The 23,232-nt window shown below is 47.5% G+C and overlaps 1 long non-coding RNA gene across 2 annotated transcripts; it reads left to right on the forward strand.

The window, feature by feature from the left end:
• Positions 1-522: 522 nt before the first annotated feature.
• On the forward strand, positions 523-20,449 carry LOC128852896 (uncharacterized). 2 transcript variants are annotated; one of them, XR_008451012.1, is made up of 8 exons: positions 523-694; positions 3,965-4,050; positions 4,264-4,370; positions 4,728-4,846; positions 5,723-5,983; positions 9,083-9,205; positions 11,704-11,857; positions 16,952-20,449. It is a non-coding gene; the product is annotated as an uncharacterized LOC128852896 (long non-coding RNA). The 2 variants fall into 2 exon arrangements; XR_008451011.1 differs by lacking the exon at positions 523-694 and adding an exon at positions 2,294-2,773.
• Positions 20,450-23,232: the final 2,783 nt, after the last annotated feature.

The raw sequence follows: 23,232 nt of genomic DNA on the forward strand, positions 1-23,232 counted from the left end.
GCAGGGCTAGGAATTCCTTTCTGTAATCACAGAAGCTTTGCATAGAGTGTCAGTCTTGACTTCGAACCTGGAAACCATTTGCCTTCTCTTAACCTGGGTTCTGCTCTGTGTTTGGGACCGAGACACGCGCTGGTGCTTTTCCCGCTGTAGTCCTTCCAAGTTTAACAAGCCCTGAAGCTTGTCCAGCGTGCTCCAGCGGATCGAGCAGTGACACTCACTGTGCTGGACCACGACCATATGGATGTGCGGGAATGTCCTTTTATTTTGCTTTTCCATGTTCAGACAGTGTCACGATGTCTTTGGTACAAATGATTTCATTGACTTAATAGTGGATTGTGTGCCACGGAGGTTTGCTGTGGCCTCGGAGGGCATTTTTAGTAACCCTGTTTTGTGGAGCCCAGTCCGTGCCTTGAACCCCCAGAGCTCCGCAGGGGGGGAGTGCCTGCGCAGCACTGCTGAAGGCAGGGATCTTCCTGGCAGGACAATGGGTACCTTTACATCGCTTTGTGTTGTTGCAGTTGTGTTTCAACTTCTTCCTCACCCCTAATGCCCAGAGGAAGCCAGCAGGATCTGAGCTGCCGCAAAGCACTCCTCCTGGCCTGTCTAGACAGGAAAGGAGGTGAACCCACCTTGTCCAGAGACCTGCGTATTCCAAACCTGTTGCCTGATGTCCTAAGGCAGCTCCTCAGAAAAGGTAGGCGATCCAGTTGCTGACTTCGCACGTATACTGAACTTTGTCCAGAGCTTATTGAAGGGACACGGAAAGGAGCTTTCTGTAAGCTGGAGGGGTTTGCTTACAACTGCTACGAAAAGAATCTGTTTAAAGCTGTGCTTAGTGACTCATGCAAGAGTGTCTCGAAGAGTCAATTAGACATGCACAAACTAACGAACTGCAAAAGAAGGCTTTCCCTCCATTACATGCCTCTCTCTAATCATCAATATTCTTAAAAAATGTAATGATTTCTTATCAGTGCTTGACTGAACCGTAAAACTACCTTTGGAAATATTGACATTTCCACAATCTTGAGCACAGCGATGTTTTCCTTTCTCTAGACAAGCTGTCGGGCTCTTGTCTCGCAGTGTTTTTCATTCCTGCTGGAGAAGTACTGTACAATGCAGGTACACACTCACTTATCAGCCGACATTTTCCCCTGAACAGGTCATATGAGGCTCCTTTGTTTCACATGCTTTAGTTGTTGAATTAAGGCTTAATCAAGGCACTGTGGGCATGGTGTGTTTTGTAGAGAAGAGAGAGAGAGACGGCTTGGTCTTTGAAATTAAAATGGTTTCACAGATGGTTTATGCTCACACTTGCAGAGATGCTTTGCCAACATCAGACCTAAGGGGTGGTCTTCATCCGGGCAAACCAGGGCAGCTCAGTTGGTGTCGATGAGCTGCAGTGATTTCCATAGGCTGATGTCTGGCCCCTGCGACACTCGGAGTCACAAAGGAAACAACCATAAAAAGAGAGAAAACCCACAGAGAAAAGCTGCGGTGTGGATGTTACACTGAACTGTCTGATTCTGCAGGGTTTGTAAGCATGGTTTGTTCCAGAACTGAGACCTACAGGTAAACATCTACTGCGGGAAAGGCAGTGGAACCATTTTTCCATCAGAAAATGCACTTTCATCTTATCTGAAACCATGCAGAATACCAGACTGGCTTCTCCAACCTCCCATAGCAGCCAGAAAGAAACGTGGGAGCGGCAGTGCCCCATGTTTTGTCAGGCAGAGCATTATCCATGAAATAGAGTCCCAGTTTTGCTCTTGAAAATACTTGTGTGTGGTTTATCTGCTACCGTGTTGGATTCTGGATGACAAGGCAATTTAAAAATGGAAAATCTTGAAAGAAAGCACCTGAAGAGATTTTAGACTCCTTCTTGTTCCCAAAAAATTTACTTTAATTTTGGAAGCTCCCTGTGTGCTTTGGTTCAGTTTGCTCTGAAGGAAGAAGGTATAAATAACAGTTCTCCGTTGAATAAAAATCCCTGCTGAGCAAAGGAAGTGATGGTCTGGGCAAAGAGCCATCCATCCCTGGTGGCTGGCAGTGGCTCTCTGGGAGCTCCAGACCTCTAGGAGTTTCCCACTGCCATCGCTGCGTGTTTGTAGCCCGCGGGTCCCTGAGAGCTGCCGCGGGCTGTGGAGCCCTTCCGTGGGCTATGGAGTCCTTCTGTGGGCTATGGAGCCCTCCCACACGCTGTGGAGCCCTTCCGCGGGCTGTGGAGCCCTTCCGCGGGCTGTGGAGCCCTTCCGTGGGCTGTGGAGTCCTTCTGTGGGCTATGGAGCCATTCCGTGGGCCATGGAGCCCTCCTATGCACTGTGGAGCCCTCCCTCGGGCTGCAGAGCCCTCCCTCGGGCTGAGCAACCTCAAGGACCGGGCGTGAAGTCACCTTTTCTGTTGTGTCTTAGCGCAGCCAATGCCACACCTCGCTCCGAAGGGCTACGGTGAAGTTTCTGGGGTTGCCACCTCTGCTGGACTCGCCCTAATATTCAATCCACTTTTGAGGCCTAAAACTGGTGCAAACGCATCCGTGTTTCTGCTCCCAGCCCGACAGTTCTCCAGAACACTCCTTTGATTGCAGACACACCTTCCTCTCCAGTCTGCCTATAAGTACATGACAGGAAAATGCAAATCCTTCGCTACACCACAATTTAACAGCAGGACTCACCGAAGCCTTACAATATTTATTAGGTCTTTTATTTATTGTCAGTTGGCTCCTTTTAGATCCGGCACGGACACACACCGACACCTACGCCGCCTTTTACTCCTAACAGTAGGTACAGATCATTTTCCTAAACTAGTAAAAAGTGCTTTAAAAGGTGCCTGTCAGCTGCAAAGCTTTTTATTATCCAGTGTCAGCCACTGGAAATTATGTGCAAACCAAAGTCAATGGAACCAAAGTTAATTATCTGGTCCGGCTATTGTTATTATGTAGAGGAGCCGGCGCTTATTGATTAATGAGTCAGTGCCATGTTTGCTCACAGGAATATTAATAATCTCGTGCACAAGAGAAGTCATTAAAATGAGCAAGGAAGACCTTGACTTTAAACTTAAAGTGCACGTTGCTCCAGTTATCTGAATGATTTTGGCAGGTATAGCATCATAGTTATGAATTATTGAGGCGAGTAGTTATTGTAAAGATAGTTCACACAGCCTGCTTTAAATTAAACAAGTCAATACGCTTTTCCCATTATGTTCTGCACTGTTACAATTAGGAGGCTTTCGGTGGGCAGGGAAAGAGTTAGGAGACAGGAGAAGAGGAGCGTGTGAGCTTTTGCCTCACCTAACCCCTCACAGCACGAGAACGCGGAGGATAACGGTGCGTCCGTGCTGAGCTGATGGGAGATGGGGGTGTAGCGGCCAAGGCGGGCGGGGGGGGGTCAAGAGCCATCTCTCATCAACCGACTGCACAGCATTGCGCATGGGCTGCGAGTAATTAGCAGGTAGGAATTAAGGCATATTGCCGAACCCCAGTCCGACGCATCACCTCTTCTAAGACCCCCACAGCCACCAAATTATGCACTGAAAAACCTACGCTGCTGTTTTATGAAAATGTATGTTGTGGCATTAGGAACATAATAACGCTCTCCTGGAAATACGGTTACGCCAGCTTTTAAATCACACGAAGACCCCAAACTCAGAAAATCAATGGGAATCTACAAAGTTGTGGTCCAGCGTTCATTTACACTAATGCTGCGTTACATCACTCTGACAGAGGCGAGGGGCTTTGTAAGACACAGTATATTTTATTGCATCTAATTTACATACCATTACTTATCAAGAGCAAGCCAAAAGCAGTCCTGGTATAAATGAGGATCAGGTGTCACGTAGCTTAACAGGAGAAAATACCGAAGGGGAGTGTAATTTAATGATATTAAAGTATAAGTAGAACTAGGAAAAAAAGGTTAAAACTTTAAATTATTGGAAATATTAAGCAGTATTGTTTGTTTGTTTTGTATCGTAGGTAGTGCCTGTTCCTGGGGAGATGGAACATGCTGGAATCTACAGTTGTGTCTCCGTAAATGTCACAAATTACTCCTGTACTTCATGGTAAGCGTGTGTTTTGAGGTCTGGCCAGAGAGTATTGATCCTTCCAGAATTAAACCACACTCTTGGTAATGTGGGTCTGTGGGACCAAACCTGTGTCATCCTTCCTCTGCCAATTTCAGGGAATGGCCAACCTCGCTCTTTCAATCAAGGTAACTTTCGTCAAGGTAATTTCCAGAACTAACTGCTCCCTTATTTGTCTTGTCATGATGGCAGAATTAGAGGCAAATCTCCAGAAGAGGCTGATCGGTCCAACACTGTCCGGAGGATAACAACAGGAACACTCAGTGGGCTGGAAAACATCGTCTGCTCAGAAGGATTGAGTGAGTGGCATAATTTAACCTGGAGAAAGAGAGACTGAGGGGTGTAGCAGGCTTCAAGAGATATGAAGGAGGGAATAATCTGTGCTGTGGGTTCAATTCATATCCGTAATCTGTTCTCACCAAAGGGGAATCAGTTTGAATTGTAGCAAGGAAGATGTCAATTAAGAATAATTGGAGGTGAACTGCTTGGTGAGGTTGAGGGGATTCATCCCTTTTTCCTTTGGTGTTCCATTGTTTGGAAGCTGTTTCCTCATGCTGCCCCGCAGCAGAGGGTGTGAATGGGGCGTAGGGGGAGCGTAGAAGGTGGTGAGGTGGAGGGAATTTGGCCTCTTCTTCTCACCCCCCTTTCTGTTCCAGCAACCTCTTTAGCGGTGCCTGGGGCGATGTACAGTCTTGCTGCTGCTGTGCCAGGAGTCAGGACGGGGCTGATCCGGAGAGCCCTGCAGGATCCAGAGCATCAGCAGCGAGACGCGCAGGTGAGGGCAGGGGTGATTTTTTTAACCATTTGGAATCTCAGCCAAATGTTGACAGAATTGCAGGTGAGGCAGTGAAAGTGCTTCTGGCCGAAAGGAAACCTCCCAGTGCCAGAAACTCCCATCTGCGAGCAGCGGAGAGATGAGGACGTGTTAAAGTAGAAATTACAGAGGTCTCCTATAATGGAGCCTAAATCCAGGGCGCTCATATTCCTTCTGTTCTGGCACAGAGAGGCAGCACTTCATCCTGGATCGAGGGTGTGGGAGCACACGTGTGTGTCCACAGAAAGCCCAGGAGATCCCCGCTCCCTGGACCCCGGGGCAGCGCATCAGCATGGACTGGTCTGGAACTGAGCTCACTCCATGAAATCGTAGTCTCAAGGGGCAAGTTCTGTTCTTAATTAGTCCATCCCACCTTATTGACGTCAGTTGGTTCTGGCGCTTCCCTGGCTGGTGATGAGCTGCCATCCAAAGAATTGCAAAACAAGGGTTTCATTGCCAGTCACAATGCCATGAGAAATGACAGCTCCTCGGAGGACACCTTTCATGTTCTTGAACTGTATTACAGATGCAATTTTGATAATCTGATGAATAAATATTTTGGGTCGCGTTTAGTCTATTTCTAGCCCTTTCAGTGGGTGGGTGTTTGTTCCCACACTGCTGACTCGCGAGGGGCAAAAGAAATCAAGACAGACCTAATGATTTCAATTAAGCAGTTTATTTTTGTGCATCTTTTTAAAAAAAATCCATTAAATTTGCACTGAAATGTTTAAGGTTAATAGATTACCTCTGAACCCCGAGGAAATCAAGCTTCCTGTGCCTGCCTGTCATTTACTGGAGTGGTTACTCAGCTGTCAATATTTCTTCCTTTTTTTCAAGTCCCAGGCCTACTTGATCTTGTCCATTTGGCACTGCTGGAGGAATAACAAGTTTCTTCCCGTCATGCACCGTTCTGGGATACATCATGACAGAGAAATCTCAAAGCCCAGGTCAATTATAACAGAAGATGTGTAGCACCTCTGCCCCCACAGCGTCTTCTGGGGATCCGCTTGGCAAAATGATATAAAACTATTTGTGAAGACTTCCTGTGGTCTGGCGCTACCTCGAACTCAGTCGCCGGCCGAATGTAAGGAAATATGGGTAAGCACGAGCTCTCGCCTTCCCTCTTTTGCCAGAGTGTCAACTAGAGGGGGCCGGGGCCGGCACGTTCCTTACTGTACGGTAATTAGGTTTTAATTAGAATTCATTGACTACAGATGGATTCCTTCCATCCTCCCTCCTCCCGATGATGTTAATATTCCCCTGTCAGGTGCTGTGCGGCAGCGAGTTACACGAGGTAATCCTGTCGCTGGTTGTGACTTACATAAAGTAACCAAGTTAACCATTTGTCTTGGGTAAAATACGATCTGTGTCCTCCCTTCCTGCCACGGCGTCTGTCACCGCTGTGGTGATGGAGGGTTTGTTTACTCCCGTTCCTGCAGGAGGAAGTCTCATAGTTCATGTATCAAATTACCTTAACTGACTGGAGCCTTTTTATTCCAAATCCTGGACGGGGCTGTATTTTCAGTGTCGCTGATGGATTTTCAGGACTTCTAATTTTTACAAGTCTATAATCCGAATATCATTTATCCGAGCGTGCAGTTGTAAAACCTATGGTAATATCTGATCTCGTTATAAAAATCAGCACTTAAGGATGGAGTGGAGTAACTCAACCTGAAACTGACTGGGTATTTGCGCGATTTTGATAGAAATAAGAAAGAATTCCGTTTTTTTTTTTTTCTTTTTGCTGCAGGGCTTCTAAACACAATCTGACATGTGATGTATTTTTGAAGTCAAAGTTAATAATTCTCTTTACATAAAAAATAAATACCCCCTATTGAATACATGCTCTAAAATTAGAATTGCATATTTCCGAGTAATATACCTAAGAAAAATGATTTATTCTAATGCAATAATGGCATAGATTTACAAAGCTTGAGTGATACAATGTTTCTCGTTATGGTTGTAAAATATTTGTTGCCACTGTGGGATTTTCTAGATCATTATTTTAAAAAAGGAAAAACCCACTTTGACAGATGAACTGGGGCCATTCTGAGCAAATCACAGATACTTCATATAACAAGGCCTCCAAAGAGGGGAGCACAGACTTATTACTATGGCAACCCAGATCAAAACACTATTTTAGTGGAGAGTTTCCAGTTTTACAATGCAATGATGATTGTTTATAGTACCATTGAAACCAGATTCAGCAAAGGTTCAAGAAATGAGCTGACAAGAGGAAAATCATTATAGATAAACTGGGGATACTTGAATGACATATTGTGGAATCTGCTATTATTTGATCAAATGATAGAATGGTTACACAAAGACAGATAAATAACAGTAGATGATGCGGTCTGATGGGCCATATTTTGTTAGCTGTGTTATATTCTGTATCCGGAAGGTAATTATTTGGTTTGGTATTTGATTTAATAATAGAAATTACTTAACGTTGGGAGGAGAAAAAAAGCCCTATTAATTCTCCCTAATCATTTATAAGATTTAAATTGTACAAGTGCTTTCCTTCCCAAATCATTCAGTACCACCTCCATGAGAAGACGCATCGCCTGCGCCTGGTGTTCGGGCAGCACCTCTGGTGGGGTGCTCTTCTTTTGGAAGTGCCTCAGATGGCATTTGGGCTGGACAATACATGTTTAATCCCATGATGGCTTTGATATCAGCTAATCAGTGATTAAATTAAATTTTATCACGGTAAAGCTTAAAAACCTGAGCTCACCCGTTCCCGTTACGAGGGCGGTGTGGTTAAAGCCTCTGTTCCCACAGCACAGAGGAGCTCCTGGTGCCTTCTCTGGAGGCTGTAGGAGCAGCCCCTGTGCAGGCAGAGGAGGGGCAGAAAGGTTCTCGGTCTGAGAAGCAAAGTTGGAAAGAAGAAGAGAGGATGAAGACTGACCCCAGCAAATTCCCCATAGCTGGGAAGAGTCTGATGATCCCAGAGCACGCCCAGGCCCAGGTCTTCCCTCTGCAGGAAGAAGCTTGCTTTGATGCCTGGGGAGTTGGAACTGGATGGGCTTTAAGGTCCCTTCCATCCCAAACCATTCTGTGTTGCTCTCCGTGGGACAGCTCGGAACATGGCCGGGCCCCAGGACCACCTGAGACATGGTCTTACCTCTCCATCCCCAACCCAGCTGGGGATCCTCAAGGTGAAAGTGTCGGTGAGATCTGAGCAGTTTTATTCCCCAAAACAAAGAAGAGATTTACTTAGAGAAGCCTCTAAACATCGGGCTGGAAGTAGAAAGTGGATGCAGTGTTTTCAGAAGGGTGATTTACTGTGCAGTTTGGAAATTATTGTGGGTGGAGAGAATTTGGCTCTTCATGGAAGTCTGAAGTAAAATCTTGCCTTACATTTAGTATTTCAGATGATGCAGGGAGAGCATTTTCTGGGGTAGGCGCACTTGGACCAGAATACAAAACACATGCTTTAGTAAACTGCGAGGCTTTAAGTTGTTCAGATGACTCTTATCCAACAAATCATCATGAACTCGGCAGCGTTAGGGAGGTCACATTTTTACGCCGCTGATCCGCTGCTGAACAATCTTTTTTTAGGTATTAAGGACACTCAGGCTTTTTTCAATGCCAGATATCATGCCTCACCCATGAATTGCATTTTCCTGAGTTTATTGTGACCATTTCAAGGAAAATATAGCCACTCCATTAACATCTGAGACAGGAGCACCCTTCAAAAAACCCAGTCCAGCAGAGCAGTTGATGGTATTTATTGCTCTTCCCTAATGCACTTGTATTTTCTCTGCCATGGGAGGACCAGTCCGACATCACCATACAGGTACCAGAAGTGTGTTCCTTGTCTCAGCTCCTTGTGTGTGACACTGGCACGTATTTAATCATGGAGCAATTAGAATCTAAAAGACTTCCCCAAATGCAGATTGAGTCCCCATATAAGGACGCAGCGCGTGTTTTCCACTGGCTCCAGGATGTCCGTACACTCTTGCCTTTTTCACTTAACCTCACAAACATCTGTCTTCAGCCAAGAAACAGCAACAAAGATGTCAACATCTGTTCTGTTCAGCCAAGTACAGCACTGATGTTAAAGTTTTCTGAGATCACTGATGTCCTACATTATTAATCAAGGGCCTCAGAAATAATTCTTCAGCTGACAGACTATTTATGAAAGAATTCTTCTGCTGGCAGACTGTTTCTGAAGTATTTCTCCTGTCTTCAAAGCGTGGTCAGTGTCCAGTTGTGTGGCGTGGAGCACGGATGAAGGCTACTGGGCTGAGGTGTGTCGGCTGAGGACTGTGCTATTCACTTGGAGGGCATAAGAAGCATCTGACAGAAATGGCCAAGGTAACTGCAGATTCCTCTTTGCCCCTTGTTCTTGGCATGATTACATTTGTTCTGGACTGTCTCCATTTAACATGAGTTTCCAGGAGCTCATGTAATGATAATGGTAAAGAGCATTTTTTCCCTTTATTCACCTTTGCTCACCAGTATTTACTTGTGTTTCTTGAGCTCACCTGATTGCCCTGTGTGGTAGATGTCCTGCATCACCAGTGGTAGGCAACGTCTGAAGGACGTGGTCACTTCTGTCTTGGTGGTGTTTCTCACACCTCTGCTCTACAGAGGTTATGGGTTATACCGAGGTTAGGGACAGCAGAGAGACGGCTTCTGTCTTTCTGAGATACTTCTTGGTGGCTGAGATAACCGAGAGAGTAGAGCTACCCAGATACCTGTCTTCTCATTTAATACAATTATGTCCACCAGCACAGACTTTTTTTCACCGTAGTCGCTGCTCAGTTTGACACCTCCGTACTCTCGGTCTTCAACCTCCTTAGCAGATCACTGTGGCCTCTGTTGGGTGTGAGATGGTAAAAATGACCTGAGCCTGAATTTTTCCAAAGCAGTTTAAAAAAAAAAAAGAAAATGTGACAAGAGCTCATCATTTCAACATTAAATAGATACAATATTCAAGGAAAAAATATCATCCAATATGCTAGTGATGACCATTGCATAAAACTCCTCGTAGGATGGGCAAAGAAGCAATATGGAAATGTTGGATATGAAAATAGAAGTAGTGGCTGCCCCACCCCCGGAGGTGCTCCAGGCCAGGTTGGATGGGGCTCGGAGCCCCTGATCCAGTGGGAGGTGTCCCTGCCCATGGCAGGGGTGGAGCTGGATGGGCTTTGAGGTCCCTTCCAACCCAAACCATTCTATGATTCTATGAAAATAAGTGTATGAGAGGAAAACGGAACAACCCCACAGCTCAGAAATTCGCTGTTCCCCTCTTGGTCATTTTTCTCAGCTCTGTCTCAACAACCAGTAGCAGTCAGAATGTCTTTAGCGTTTCATCTCCAGCCTACAGAGCAAGTAAGACCTTTGTTTAACAGCAGCTTCCAGATACAAAATCACTCATAAATAGGAAATGCAAAACAGCTCCTAAAGTTCAGAGAGCTGCCAAGGGAAGACGCCTCCGCGAGGCACAGCCGTGGCTGTGGGGCAGGCTGTCTCCAAGGAAGGGCAGCACACAGCCAGGCTTGTGTGGGTCCCTGCTCTCCAGCACTCACATGTGGTCAGAAATACTATAATTGCATTACCTGATGCCCTCTGTGCTTGGAGGGCAGCACAGCGTTAGTCCCACCCTGCCCATCCCCTCCATCCATCTCAGCTTTGTGTAGGTTCTCCACCCAGCTCTGTGCTGGTGTTGTCAACAAGCGCTGTCAGGTTAAAGAGTGGATGCCTTCCCTCCCCGAGTGAGCCAAAGGATTCAGTGCCACAGGAATGTGTTTAATCCTGGGTAACCACCCACCTTTCCCAAGTGGGTTTTTACGGCTGGGGCAGCCTCCCCTGGTGCACTGACCAGCAGGAGCTGGGATTAAGTCACACGCTCCCTGATTTCCATCCAAAATTTTCCACTCAGCAGTGACAAAATCTTATGTAGTTTTCACTAAACTCTCCTCCAATTTCCCACTGACTTTTAGTATGTGCGGATAATTCCGAATAAAGCCCCTTGTCACAGTAATATGTAGTCTAGCGTAGCACGGAGGAGCTGTTTCACCATGTAAAAGCCATATTGCCAGGCTGTATTACGCTTTACCTGTCACCATGCCAAGAAACATTTAGCAAGGAAGGAAAACAAGGAGAGTGCATGTGTTGCCAGCTACTCAATAGAGGCCTTTTACTATTAAACTGTGGAAAGGTGCTGCAGTTTAAATGCACCCTGGTTTTCTTCTGTTACCGGTAGCAAAAAGCTGAAAGGTTTTGCGCTGTTGACCTACTATTCAGAGACGCTAATTCGGACCTGGACTATCTCACTAGGTCTTTATGGTTCACTGGTCTTTTCTGAGCCTCAAGAGGGTTTGTTTTTTTTTTGTTTGTTTGTTTTCAAAAGGTTTATACCACCCCTGAAAGTGGGGTTTTGGCTGAGCGGCCAGTTTGGGTTTCTGTAAGAAAGGGGCGCCCCTGTTGCCTGGGCAAGGCTTGCGAAAACCAGGCACAGCCTCTTAGGTCTTGCCATCGTAATGCCGTTGTCACCCCGACAGCCCCAAGCCCTGAGGTTCCTCCTGGTGCTTCCCATGCTTTTGACCAGCACTAACCCTCCCCAGCTCAGAACTGCGGGGAAACAAAGGGTGATGGAACTCTTTCCTTCTGGGGGATGCCCGACAGTGTCACCCTTCAGCTGGGCTTCCCGCTGCGGGGGCTGTCTGTGCGGTGAAGCGCTCGTGTGGTGACAGCCATGGAGCTGGGGCTGGAGGACACGTCCTCCCTTTAGGTAAGTGGAAAAAACAGCAGGCTGCAGCGTACATCGTCCTGGCATCTGGGAAACGGAACTTTGTCCTCCTTTCTAGAACGTCGAGTGGCTTCGGTGGGAAGGATCAGATACGTGTGCAGAAGGGCAGGGGGCTGCCTTCGAGTCCCTGCAGGCGGAGGAGGGAACAGACCCACAAGTCCTGCCTTGCAGCAAGAAGATCTGCTCTAAAACACCACCAAAAAGAAGTCTTAGTAAGTAGCTGCGTGGTTGAGCTGTGGCATTATGGGCGTTGTTAGTTTGTACGACTCGATGCTTTTATTGCTTTCATTGTTTGGGGTCTGTGTGGGTCGCTCTGGCTGCTGTTGGAGCACATCCTCTTACGGTGCACTTTGGGAGTGGAAATTCAGATCGTGAATGCAGGACAGTGAAAGAGCAGCTTGTGGAGAGGGCTCTGCCAGGCTTTGTCCTCCTGAAGCGTGGAGCTGTGAGCCTCACCTCAAATATCCTGGTGTCTGATTCAAGTGCTGCGCTGAAACCCGGAGAGACAATGGTTGTTGCAAGTGAGGTTGATGAGCTTTGTGTGACAGCCTTGTTCTAACGTGATCCACTGCGATCAGGTGCGTTATCCTGTCACTCGAGCACGTGTCAGTGTAATACGGTCTGAATCCGGGGCACGAGGGGATAGAGGTGCCCTGCATTTACAGTTGTTTCCGTGTAGGAACCTTGAGCTATAGGGAGGAAAACCTGAGCTAGGCAAGGTATTATACTCCGAGCGAGACCCCGTGAGGACCTTATAGTGATTAAAACGTGGGTGAACATTGCAAAGCATGGCTACACAGCAGTTCTGGGCCTCTCTGCAGAGGCTTCGTTGGGGATCAGGGGAGAACGAGGCTGCTCTGAACCGTCTGAGCTCCGAGGGAAGATGGCAGGGCTGGTGCTGATGGCTGTACCTGGGCTCTCCCTTCTCCTGGGCCTGCAAAGACGCCTCAAGCCACACATTTGGCTGATCCTTCCTTTCTCTTTAAGTGCTTTGAAAAGACTATTTCAGAGTGGAGACAAAAGCAACCAATAAATGCAATCAGCAGGTCCATCTCCCCTTCCTTCCCCAGATGACGCTGTCTCACAGACTCCAGCAGTCATTTTATTGGTACCCTCCTGACTGGCCTCCAAGTCTCCCCACCTGGTGCTCCAATGCTAATTGGTACAATTAGCCTCTCCCTCCCTGGGCTAATTGCTGAAGACTGTCTCACCAGCCTCATGGGGACCAGAGGGCACTTGCACAGGAGGGAGGGTTGCAACCATAGAGACACTAAGGGGTAGATGGGGAGCTGGGCTGGGCTGGCTCGGGTTGCTGCTCTCTGTTCCTTTCATGTTCACTCACAAAAAGCACCTAACTCTTCCTCTGAACAACAAATTCCATTTCTCTGGAACATACTACCAGTAAAGGAACAGGGCCCTTCAGCGCCACGGAGCCACTCGTAGGAGCCGCAGGGCCCTTTGTGGTGTTCAAGCACTTGGGTTCCTAATGTGTGCAAGGTAAAACTCCTTTGCTGTCTGCCCAAGGTCTTTGTAAGACACGTTTTCTGCAAGCACCTGTCTGGAGAGTATTGCTGAAGGTTGCTCAGGGGCTTGTGGCAGGAGAGAAGTTAATATCCCGGTTGTTCAAAAGGAGCTGGGAACAAAAGCTCTATTGGCTCTTCAAAAGAGTGGTGTGAGCTCTATACAAAAACTACTGCTCTTGGAACTGCTCCCTGTTTGTTACGGATACAATTATTTGTGACTGTTTGAAATGGCTTCAGATGGCAAGTTGTCCTCTGTTGTCCTCAGCCTTGGCGAGAAGAAGCTGATTAGAATTAAAGAATAGATTTATAAAGGAAAATATTGAAACTCTCTGTTCATACTGACGGTATTTAATAGGACCGTTGCTTTTCTGAAAGTACGTTAATTAGATGTATGAATATAAATAAACATAAAGGCTGTAAATAAATACCCTTCTCATCACCTGGCATTAATGTAAGCAGGATGAGTATCGGATAGCTGGCTGAAAGAGGGGAGATGGAGATGAGAGCATAGTGAGAAATGTTTTGCTGTGAGGGTGGGGAGGCCCTGGCCCGGGGTGCCCAGAGCAGTGGTGGCTGCCCCATCCCTGGAGGGGTTCCAGGCCAGGTTGGATGGGGTTTGGAGCCCCTGATCCAGTGGGAGGTGTCCCTGCCCATGGCAGGGGGTGGGACTGGATGGGCTCTGAGGTCTCTTCCAACCCAACCCATTCTATCAAGCTGTGACCACCAGACCTGACATGTGCAGCATCCACAGCTCTAGCAGAGACTCAGGGTTGTGATCTGACCCCCTGGAACTTGGGCCGGGGAAGCTGTGGCGCTGATGTGTGTGTCACTGTGTGCTTCACTTGCATAGAGACAGTTGTTGGGATCTTCTGGGACACAGCGAGCTGCCTCCAAACAGTGCTCATCGCACGCGTGGGTGCAAGGCGGCAATACACAAGCAGGCTCGCCGGCTCAGTTATTTTCTCTCCAGTGTAACGTCTATGTAGTGAAATGTCAGAGTCCAGATTTAAAGGCAGTTCTGTGGCCAGGATAGGGGAAGAAGAAGAGGCGTAGGTAACAACCATCTTCTTATGGACAAATCATGTGTTAGCTAACCTGAAACGGGTGGGTGAGGACTGAGGGGTTGTGCTCAGGGATATGACTTTCTGAATACGTGGGTCCAGGCGAGGGCTGGGGAGCTCTCCGTGTGCATGTAGCTCTTGCCGTGTTGACGAGTGAACCCAGCTGAGCAGAAGAACAAAGTCAGCTTAGTGGAAGATCAAGCTAAACCCAAGTGGCACCAGAGCTGGTGTCATATACTCAAAGAGATTTGCCTGCGTGGAAATGATTTTGCGTTGGATTGACCTACGGAATAACACCCTGCCCCACGGCTTAGCCAGGGAATGGGAGGAGTAGGGGGGGAGTCCCTGACAGCCTGAACTTGTCAGCCTGGAGATGAAACCTCTGTAGGCGATACCGTGCAGGGCTGTAAATAGGTACTCTGTCATTGTGTAGGTGCTCAGTGTGTCACTTGGCAGGCAAACGGAGAGCTGTTCAGGGCAGAAACAGTGGGTTTCTTGGTTTAAATTCTCCAAAACTCCTGCTAAATGAGAACTTGTTGTATTCAGGTAGGAAAAGCTATGGGAATTCCTCAGAAGAGAGGTCACTGCGAAGTTGATTTTATGGGCTGACTCCGAAGGAAAGAAAAACTGTGGGTGAGGGCAGCAGGAAGGTGTTTGCTGTTGTTTAGACCACATATGTGAAAGGGCAGAAGCCAAGCCTCTGTCAAGCCTGCTACGTGGCTGGTGTGTTCCAAGAGCTATTGCATTTCCCTAATGAAATGACCTCTTTGAGATGAGGCAGAGTTTATTTCCAGCTATGCAATGTCTTGCACTGGCCCAGCTTCTTCAGCCATCAGGTTTGAGCTTGGTTTTTCCAAGCTGTGTTCCTGTTGCAAAGCTATTCATACATCCAGACATGGGGACGTGCATCAGGACGTGGTGTGTGGATAGACAGTGACGCTTAGCAAACACCCAGCAGACCAGGAAAACATCTGCCAGGAACAAAGGTTTAAGGAACTATTCTTATCTCATGAAGGAGATGGATGGATGGTGCCGGGCACTTTGCTGGCTTCTCTGTGAACTTGACACTGTGCTGCGTGCGTGGGGAAGACTGTGCGGTGAGGAGGGCAGAGGTTGGCGCAAACAACCTGGAGCAAGAGGGAGGTAGGTTAGGCCACTGAAGCACTCAATGCCCTTGAGTAAGTGGCTTGACTCGCTCGTTGCATAGGGTGACCTTGGGCAAGGCTCTTAAATTCCTTTTCCTCAGTCAGCCCAGCTGGCAAATTTGTTTGGGGGTAAAGAAACACCGAAATGACATTGAAAAGCAAGCTGTGCCCTGCATTGCCCTTTCCAGGGTAAACAAATCATACCCCAGCATCCCCCCCAATCCGCCGTCGGGGGTTCTCAGCGTGTCCTTTGCAGAGACCTGTGGAAAAGCCTGGATGCAATGTGAACCACACAAATGGTACGGTTGCACATTCAGCTGTAGTGCAGTGTTTACTCATCTCTCAAAACGTGTGTACAGTACTGATCACTGCATTATCTGTGTGCTTTCTGCTAATTAGCAATGCAAATATAGAAAGATTCTTCTCCTGCCCCCCTTTTCCATAAGCAGCCAAAAATGCATTACTTGTGTTCCTCTGTTACCTTTTCCGTGATAAAAAGAAAAGACGCCAGACACAATAAAGCGGTGTGTTCGGCATCTGGTGGAATGATAATATTATAAGTGTGAAAGATGGTTTTCATGAAAAAGGACTGTTTTATTCATTGGCTAACAGAAAGCATTAGTTTTACAGTTCAGGGTAGAAACTGCCATAATTCTGGTTGTATTGTTTCTTCTGGCAGGGAATAAACTCTCTCTCTTTTTATACCTAGAGGTGAGTTTTTTACTCTTTCTCTTTGAATTACACTGGTGGTCATCAGAGTGGTGGTGGAACAAGAGTGTGATGTTGCTGGAGTACTTCAGATGTAGTTGCTCAAAGCACTGCCACTATAATTCAAAGTGAAGAGAGTAAAACTTGCAGCAGGCGCTCCAAAACGGAGGACACCGAGGTCTTTGTTTACTGTCCTCGTCCTCCTTCCCTTTGGGCAAGAGCCAGTGTCTGACATGTACGTTGCTCAGTGCATGGAGCTACCCAGCCAGTTACGCTCTGCTGCAGCACGCAGGAGGAGCAAGGAGGAGAAGACCGGGCCAGAACAGATGCCCGAGGGCCACCTGGGGGCACACAGAGTCACCGACCAGTGCAGGGTGCAGGGACCGTCCCCTGCTAACAATAGCTCTCGCCAACTCCAACGCTCTGATCTAGGGAGTAAAACAGATCCGACGGCAGCTGGTGTAGATGAGGAGCTGAACAGCAGTAGTCAGTGGTGCTTCACTGCCAAAAAGCCAGTTGGGGTGCAAAGCGTTTGTTTCCATGCTTTTTTCACCCCTAACCTCAAGTTTTGCACCTTCTGCAAAATATTTAAGCAGCTTTCTCCTTTTATAGACTTCACCGTAAGTCACACCGTTGTTCTATGCCTGTATTCCCATAGGATGGGTGTTTATCTGTGGTGGGTCCTGGTCAAAATCAGAGCTATCAAAGTCCAAAGTCTTTGAGACGTTGGAGCATTTGGAGGCTGGCATTTGCACCTTTGTGTTTGTTTCTAGAAAAGATTGTTTGGAGAGTCATACTATTTGTTGGGACCATTCCCAAATCCATCGTTATTCCAGAAAATGACTCAATCCTTTTTCTTTATCCACCAGATAAAGTGTGAACATTCTCCTCGTGGAGCTGACTGAGTGCACTTGTCGCAGGTGTCTCCCAACGTGTCAAAACAGTGAGCTGCCCATGCACAGAGCTCTTTTGAGCTGGTGAGCCCAGAACCCCCTCCTACTGATTTTCCTGCAGTGAAACCAGCTCCGATCGTTGGCCTCGGCCGTCTTGTGGAGTGGAGGTAGGAAAAGTGTTCCTTTACCTTGTGCTTCACGTGAGCAGTGAGCACCACCGGTTCTGTCCTCGGTGGTTCCTCCATGGGTGAGTCTGTTCCTGACCTGGGAGCGTTACCTCTCTGGACACACATCGACGTCGTGGCCCTTGGCAGCGTATGGTTGCCAGCGGGTCTGTGATAGCAGGGGGTGCACCCACACAATGTTCTGCCAGTCGCACCTTCCTCTTGGCTTTTTCAAAAGGCACGTTTTAAGGGGAGGAAAAAACCCAACTTTTCTTTAAGGCTTACCTGAATCTTTCTGTAATTTACGGCAGCCCCTCAACACTGGAAGAAATTGCATCACATCCACTTGACAAAAAAACAACCTAGTGGGAAGAGTGAGATTAGACATAAACTTGCAAGCTCTGTTTATAACGTGGAGCGACAATACATGAACGCGCTGTTCTGCTGCTGCTGCTGCTCGCGAGAAAGAATGAGGGTGAAACGAGTGAGAGAGCCACAGTTAAATTACTCACTATTAGCCCCTACAGTGTGCTTCCAACCTGCACTGATATATATGTACAGAAAGAGAGAGAATGTCACAGTTAAATTTTTTTTACTAGTATAATGAGGAAAGAGACCAACAGAAGAAGTTCCCTTGGCTAATTTTCTAGCCAGCAGCCGCTGCAATGTTCCCACTAGGAGAGACTGAAGAAGTGAGAGAGAGATATAATAAATAATGACTGGCTCTGCTGGTAAGGAGAAATTATCACTGTGCTTGGGGGATCTAAGTATGTGCTCACCCAAGATACGGGCAGGGGGAGGGGGCCAGGAGCGCTCTGCCGGCTCTGGAGGAGAACATTCAGTGATGGCTGAATTAAAACGGCTTTCAGCTAGTGCTTTGTCTGCTAAGCTGGGGCGGGAAAGGCTGGACGGAGCGGTTCTGGATGAGATGCAGGAAAAGATGTCAAAGGAGTTTCCAATCTAAGCTTTGGGTTTAAATCTGCTCCCTAAAATGGAAGTGTAAAGCGCAGGTGGTTGCATCAGGGCTCAAGGGTGTGAACTCCCACCAAACCCAACACAGGAAGGACATGGAGCTGTTGGAGCAGGTCCAGAGGAGTCGACAGAGATGATCCAAGGGCTGGAGCACCTCCTGTACGAGGACAGGCTGAGAGAGTTGGGGTTGTTCAGCCTGGAGAAGAGAAGGCAGCGGGGAGACCTTAGAGCAGCTTCCAGTGCTGAAAGGGGCTCCAGGAAAGCTGGGGAGGGGCTCTGGATCAGGGAGGGCAGGGAGAGGACAAGGAGGAATGGTTTTCAGCTGAAAGAGGGGAGATTGAGGTGAGACCTGAGGCAGAAATGTTTTGCTGTGAGGGTGGGGAGGCCCTGGCCCAGGGTGCCCAGAGCAGTGGTGGCTGCCCCATCCCTGGAGGGGTTCCAGGCCAGGTTGGATGGGGCTTGGAGCCCCTGATCCAGTGGGAGGTGTCCCTGCCCATGGCAGGGGGTGGGACTGGATGGGCTTTGAGGTCTCTTCCAACCCAACCCATCCTGCAAGCTGTTCTTGTGGGAAATAACACTGAAATGGGGGCTGTAGTGTCTCCTCAGACATAAAAATTAGCTCCATATTTTGAAATGTGGAAGGATTTTTTTCTTTGGCATGGCTTAAAAGGGAGAGCAAGCGAAGATAAAGTCACAGCAGCCCAGCTGAGCGCTGTGTGCGTGTGTGTGTGTTTCTATTCCGAGCCCTGCCTTGCGACGCGCTGCTTGCCCCTGCAGGCAGGCAGAGTCCTGAGAAACAGAAAGGTGCAGCTCGGAGAAAAGGTCTCCTCAGGAAAGGAGAGGAGTGTTACGGCTTTGCTAAACACGAGTTATTAGGCTTGGTGCAGGGCAGCCGGGCAAGACACGCTGGGCTGTGATGCAGGAGATGTCAGTTCAGATGGTCAAATGGTTCTGCCTACCCTTAGGTTCTATTAATTAAACTGCATGGAAAAAGTCATAGGAGTTGTGTTTGCTAAAATCTCTTGACCTTCAATGGAGAAAGAGTGCGATCAGCTATCCTTGTGAGATTTGTGTTGTTTTAGTGCTAACAGGTCTCCTTAGCTCGGAGAATTTTGGACCTGAATGAGATTCCTGTCTCGGGCTGGAATGGCTGAGACCAGTTTGAATCCCGTAGCTAAACAGGGGCTCCTTTCCCATTCCCCAAAATAGCACATCGCTCTCTACACTCTGCCTGTTTCATGTACAGAAGTGTATAATCTGGCATTTAGTATGATTTACTTGATTTCAATGAAAGCAGCTTTCGTATAAAGAGTTGAACACTGCTTCTTAGACCACATTCTCGCAAAAGGAAAGCAGCACCCTTTTTTTTTTTTTTGTGCTCCAGCATCATGAAAATTTGCATGGTGAGATGCATTTCTCACCACATGCCGGCTGCAAATTGTATTTGAAATGGGAAGTATCAATTAAATGAGCCTCTCTGAACTGCCTGGTGACAGCTGCCGTGCTGCTGAACGCCGGTGACACTTGCAATATCAACAGATTTTGGCTGGAGATGATAAAACACTTTCTGGCCATTTAAATACTGGTTTAACAAGCAGTTGAAGATCATAATTTCAATCGTTAAGACAGAAATGGTCACTGCAAAAGTCTTTTCTCCATGAGCATGTAGACCGGTGCTGGGTTTGGTCAATAGTGTCAAAGCCCGGTGGAAGCTGATGGAGAAGTCGAGTGACATCGGTGCCCTGGGTCGATGGGAGGCTGTTCTGGCTGCTCAGGGATGAAACCTCCACCTCGAGCAATCCAGGAATGATTTGAGGGGCTGAAGACTGAAGGGGATTCCCCTGGAGAACCCCTCGGCGGGTCTGGCCAGGAGGTTGCCCTGGGCGTGGGGACAGTGCTGTTGCCACCAGCTCAGCCCCAGCACAACAGGCGTCAGGAGGCAAGGCTGGGCCTGCAGAGAACGTGGATGTCTTTGAAAGCTGAGCCAGTTTTCTTTACAAAAACCCCATTTGCTTAAGCCAATTTTTCTCTCAAATGGCAGGTTTGGGTGAAGCTGCCTCATTTTCTGAGTTGCAGCTCTTGGGCTGAAGTGCAAGCCCACAGACACGCCGGGGAGAGAATTCCTCTGGGAGCCTTGGTGTCGCTTGGAGCTGCTGTGCAGCAAGGGGCTTGCCCTGTGGCTCTCCTTTTTTCCCTAAGATTATAAAATCTTCTATTTATTCCAAATGAAAAGATTCAAATTTTGGTTTAATTCTTTCAAATCCCCTGAAAGCAGGTAGAAGCATCCTGGTTCCCAGAGAAACTGCAGCCACAGCGAGGGGAAGATGGTGTTGGAGCGGATGGTACGTGGAAAAATAAGTGATGTCGCAAACCCCAAATTCCTCCTCTAACAGCTGAACCATTACTTTAATGCCCCGATTTCTCTACCACGAACTTCTGTTTTCCACACCCGCCTTTGCCATCCTTGCCTGGCAGAGCCCCGCGCACGCGTGAGGCAGTGTCGGCTGTGCCCGTGTGCCACACACAGCGCGGGCACTCGGCTTCCGCAGCGTGACCTGGGCTTTGCTTTTATGAACAGCAGCTGCTCTGCATGTTTAATACGAGCTCGGTGCCAAATCCTGTCTAGTCTATGGTACTTAGGTTAACAACATAAACTAGACCCTGGGAAATACAGCTATTGTAATCTTTTCATTATTTATCCATTTTAATGTCTCTCTATTAGGAGACGATGTATAATTTATTTTTTATTTCTGCAATGAATAATATAACTAAGATCTCCCTCTGTTTTTTTATTTGAAATGCTGCTTTAAAGCACTCTGCTGGATAACACAGGCTATATTTTCCTTTATTTTTAGAGTAAAAGTGAAAATAACACGCTAAGCTTTTGTAGGGGAATGCATCTTAGAATGCCCCTAATGCAGCGGCGTGCCTGGCGCTCCAGAGACTCGAGATGCACACCGAGACCTTGGAGCTGTAGGGCCCAGCACCAAAGCCCTCAATGCTCTTGATCAATGGTTGGATTTCTGTGCTTTTAAGATCCTGCTTTAAACTTCTCCTCCTCTTCGATCCTATCCAGACTGTACCCCTTAAAACTGTTGTTGCTGTCACCAGAGCCGTTCATTTAAATGACATCTGGGCACAGACCTTAACGCTGCAGCCTGGAAGAGGCAAAATCCCAGCTGGGGATGGGCTGAGGAAGAGGTGTTCTGGTCAGGGAAATGTCATCCAGGAGCCATGGCTCCCTCAGGAGCCTTGAGCCCCTACCTCGAGCTCCCCAAAACGGCCGGTGTTTAAGGGTTTGTTCCCCAGCGAGGGTAGAAGGGCCTGGATGCAGACGGCCTTCACAACAAAACCTCCTCTTCAAAGGTGCCAGTTGATATTAATAATATTAATAATCCAAGTCCCAGGGTCTCCTAAAACAAAATTCCCAAATGATTTTGTGGAATGATGGATGAAAATGAAGAGCGCTGCATCCCATCAGATTGTTTCTATGAGGGAAGCGGGCTGAGGGGCAGCACAGAGAGGCAAGGGCAGGAGGACATCGCCCGCGGCTCAGTCCTGGGAGAGGTACCCCTCGAGCAGCTCCTTCCGAGCTCAGCTCTGCTTCCAGGGGCCCCTCAGCTTCCCACAAGGGGTGCAAGCAGAGAGTCTGCTCCAGACCTTGTCCTGGAGCTTTTTAGTGGTTCCCATCACTCCCACAGATATTTATCCCTCTGGAGAAACGGAGCTGAGGAAAAGAAATAGAGCAATTCTGGTCCTGTGGGATTTATTGAGTGAATGAAAGGACCGGTGCGCCTATTAAATATCGGCCTTGTTGGTCTGGATACACCCGACTGCCAACTTAATTTGGTGTACGGTAAGGTTTGCTCCCTGCCTTTCAAAATTCCCTGCATGACCATGAAGAACCGGTGTTGGGCCAGGGTAATTCAGGATGCAAATCCTTCTGGAGGTGCTGGTTGGAGCCCTCTGCGGGCTCCCCGGCGGCCTCCCTCCCCCGCAGCCCGTGGCAGCGGCATCTCCAGTAATGGAGAACAGCTGTAGAGTTTAACCAAGAGGTTTGGACACCCTCCCCACTCCCTGCCTGGCGGAGGGGAAGACGTTGTGCCGTGGATGCGGGGCCCTCGGGTGGTTTTAAATGAGCTGAAGATTCCACTTCTGCGTGAAGTTTGGCTGCAAGAACAATGTGGTAAAACACACATTACCACTTCCCTACATTATAGTTAATCACTATTTTGTAGAATAGTTAAAGTGCCATCCCCTCCCAGAGAATAATTACTGCTATTTAATTGTATTTATAATTTAGTATACACCTGAAAAATATGCTATAAAATATCAGGGGGGTTCCCTTTAATACTGGTGTTCCATTTACAAACTGTCACATTTATAATGCGTCTTTAATCTTCTGTGGTCTGCTAGAATTTTATATTAAAGTCTGCTTTGTGCTTTAAATATTAAAGATTCTGCAGTACTTCAAAAGGTGATAATGCCTGATGCTCTGGTGGTGCTTAAATCTCAACAGCTAAATATATTGAGGAATGTTCGGTGGCCCTGGCTTAATTAAACATGTATGTGTATTTTCAAATGCAATCTTTTTCTGCTTGTTAGGTTTTTGACAAACCTCCAAACAGGTCCAGGTGGAACAAAGCATGTAAACAAGCTTGTGAATGCAAGCTTAAAACACTCAAATTAGCACCTTCTTACAATTAATATGCAAACCCTGGGATCGCTGTTATTGATAATGCCATTTAATATTATTTGCAGCTGAGCCTTATATTCTAGCCTGTTCATTTTTCTAAACCGTGTCCACTTTAATTATGTGAAAACGCACTTTTAGAGCCCAGACATCCAATGAGACCCTGTTTGCTAAGAGAAACTTATTCCACCCCGTGTAACATGGTATAAATTACATGGCTGTGAGAGCGTTTCGGCGCGCCGTTTGCTTTGCGGTGTTTAATGGTCTAATTTAGCACATACGGCTAAATCTGGAACCATCGGGGTATGCACAAAGGTTAACATGCTGTCTTTTTATTGTTTTCATTCCTTGTTCTCTGCCCCCCATGGGTTAATAAATTCACTTATTGCATCTCTAGACTGGGTTGCCAGGGCTGTGGGGGAGGCAAA

The sequence above is a fragment of the Cuculus canorus genome, chromosome 8 (assembly GCF_017976375.1).
Source record: "Cuculus canorus isolate bCucCan1 chromosome 8, bCucCan1.pri, whole genome shotgun sequence".
Taxonomy (NCBI): domain Eukaryota; kingdom Metazoa; phylum Chordata; class Aves; order Cuculiformes; family Cuculidae; genus Cuculus; species Cuculus canorus.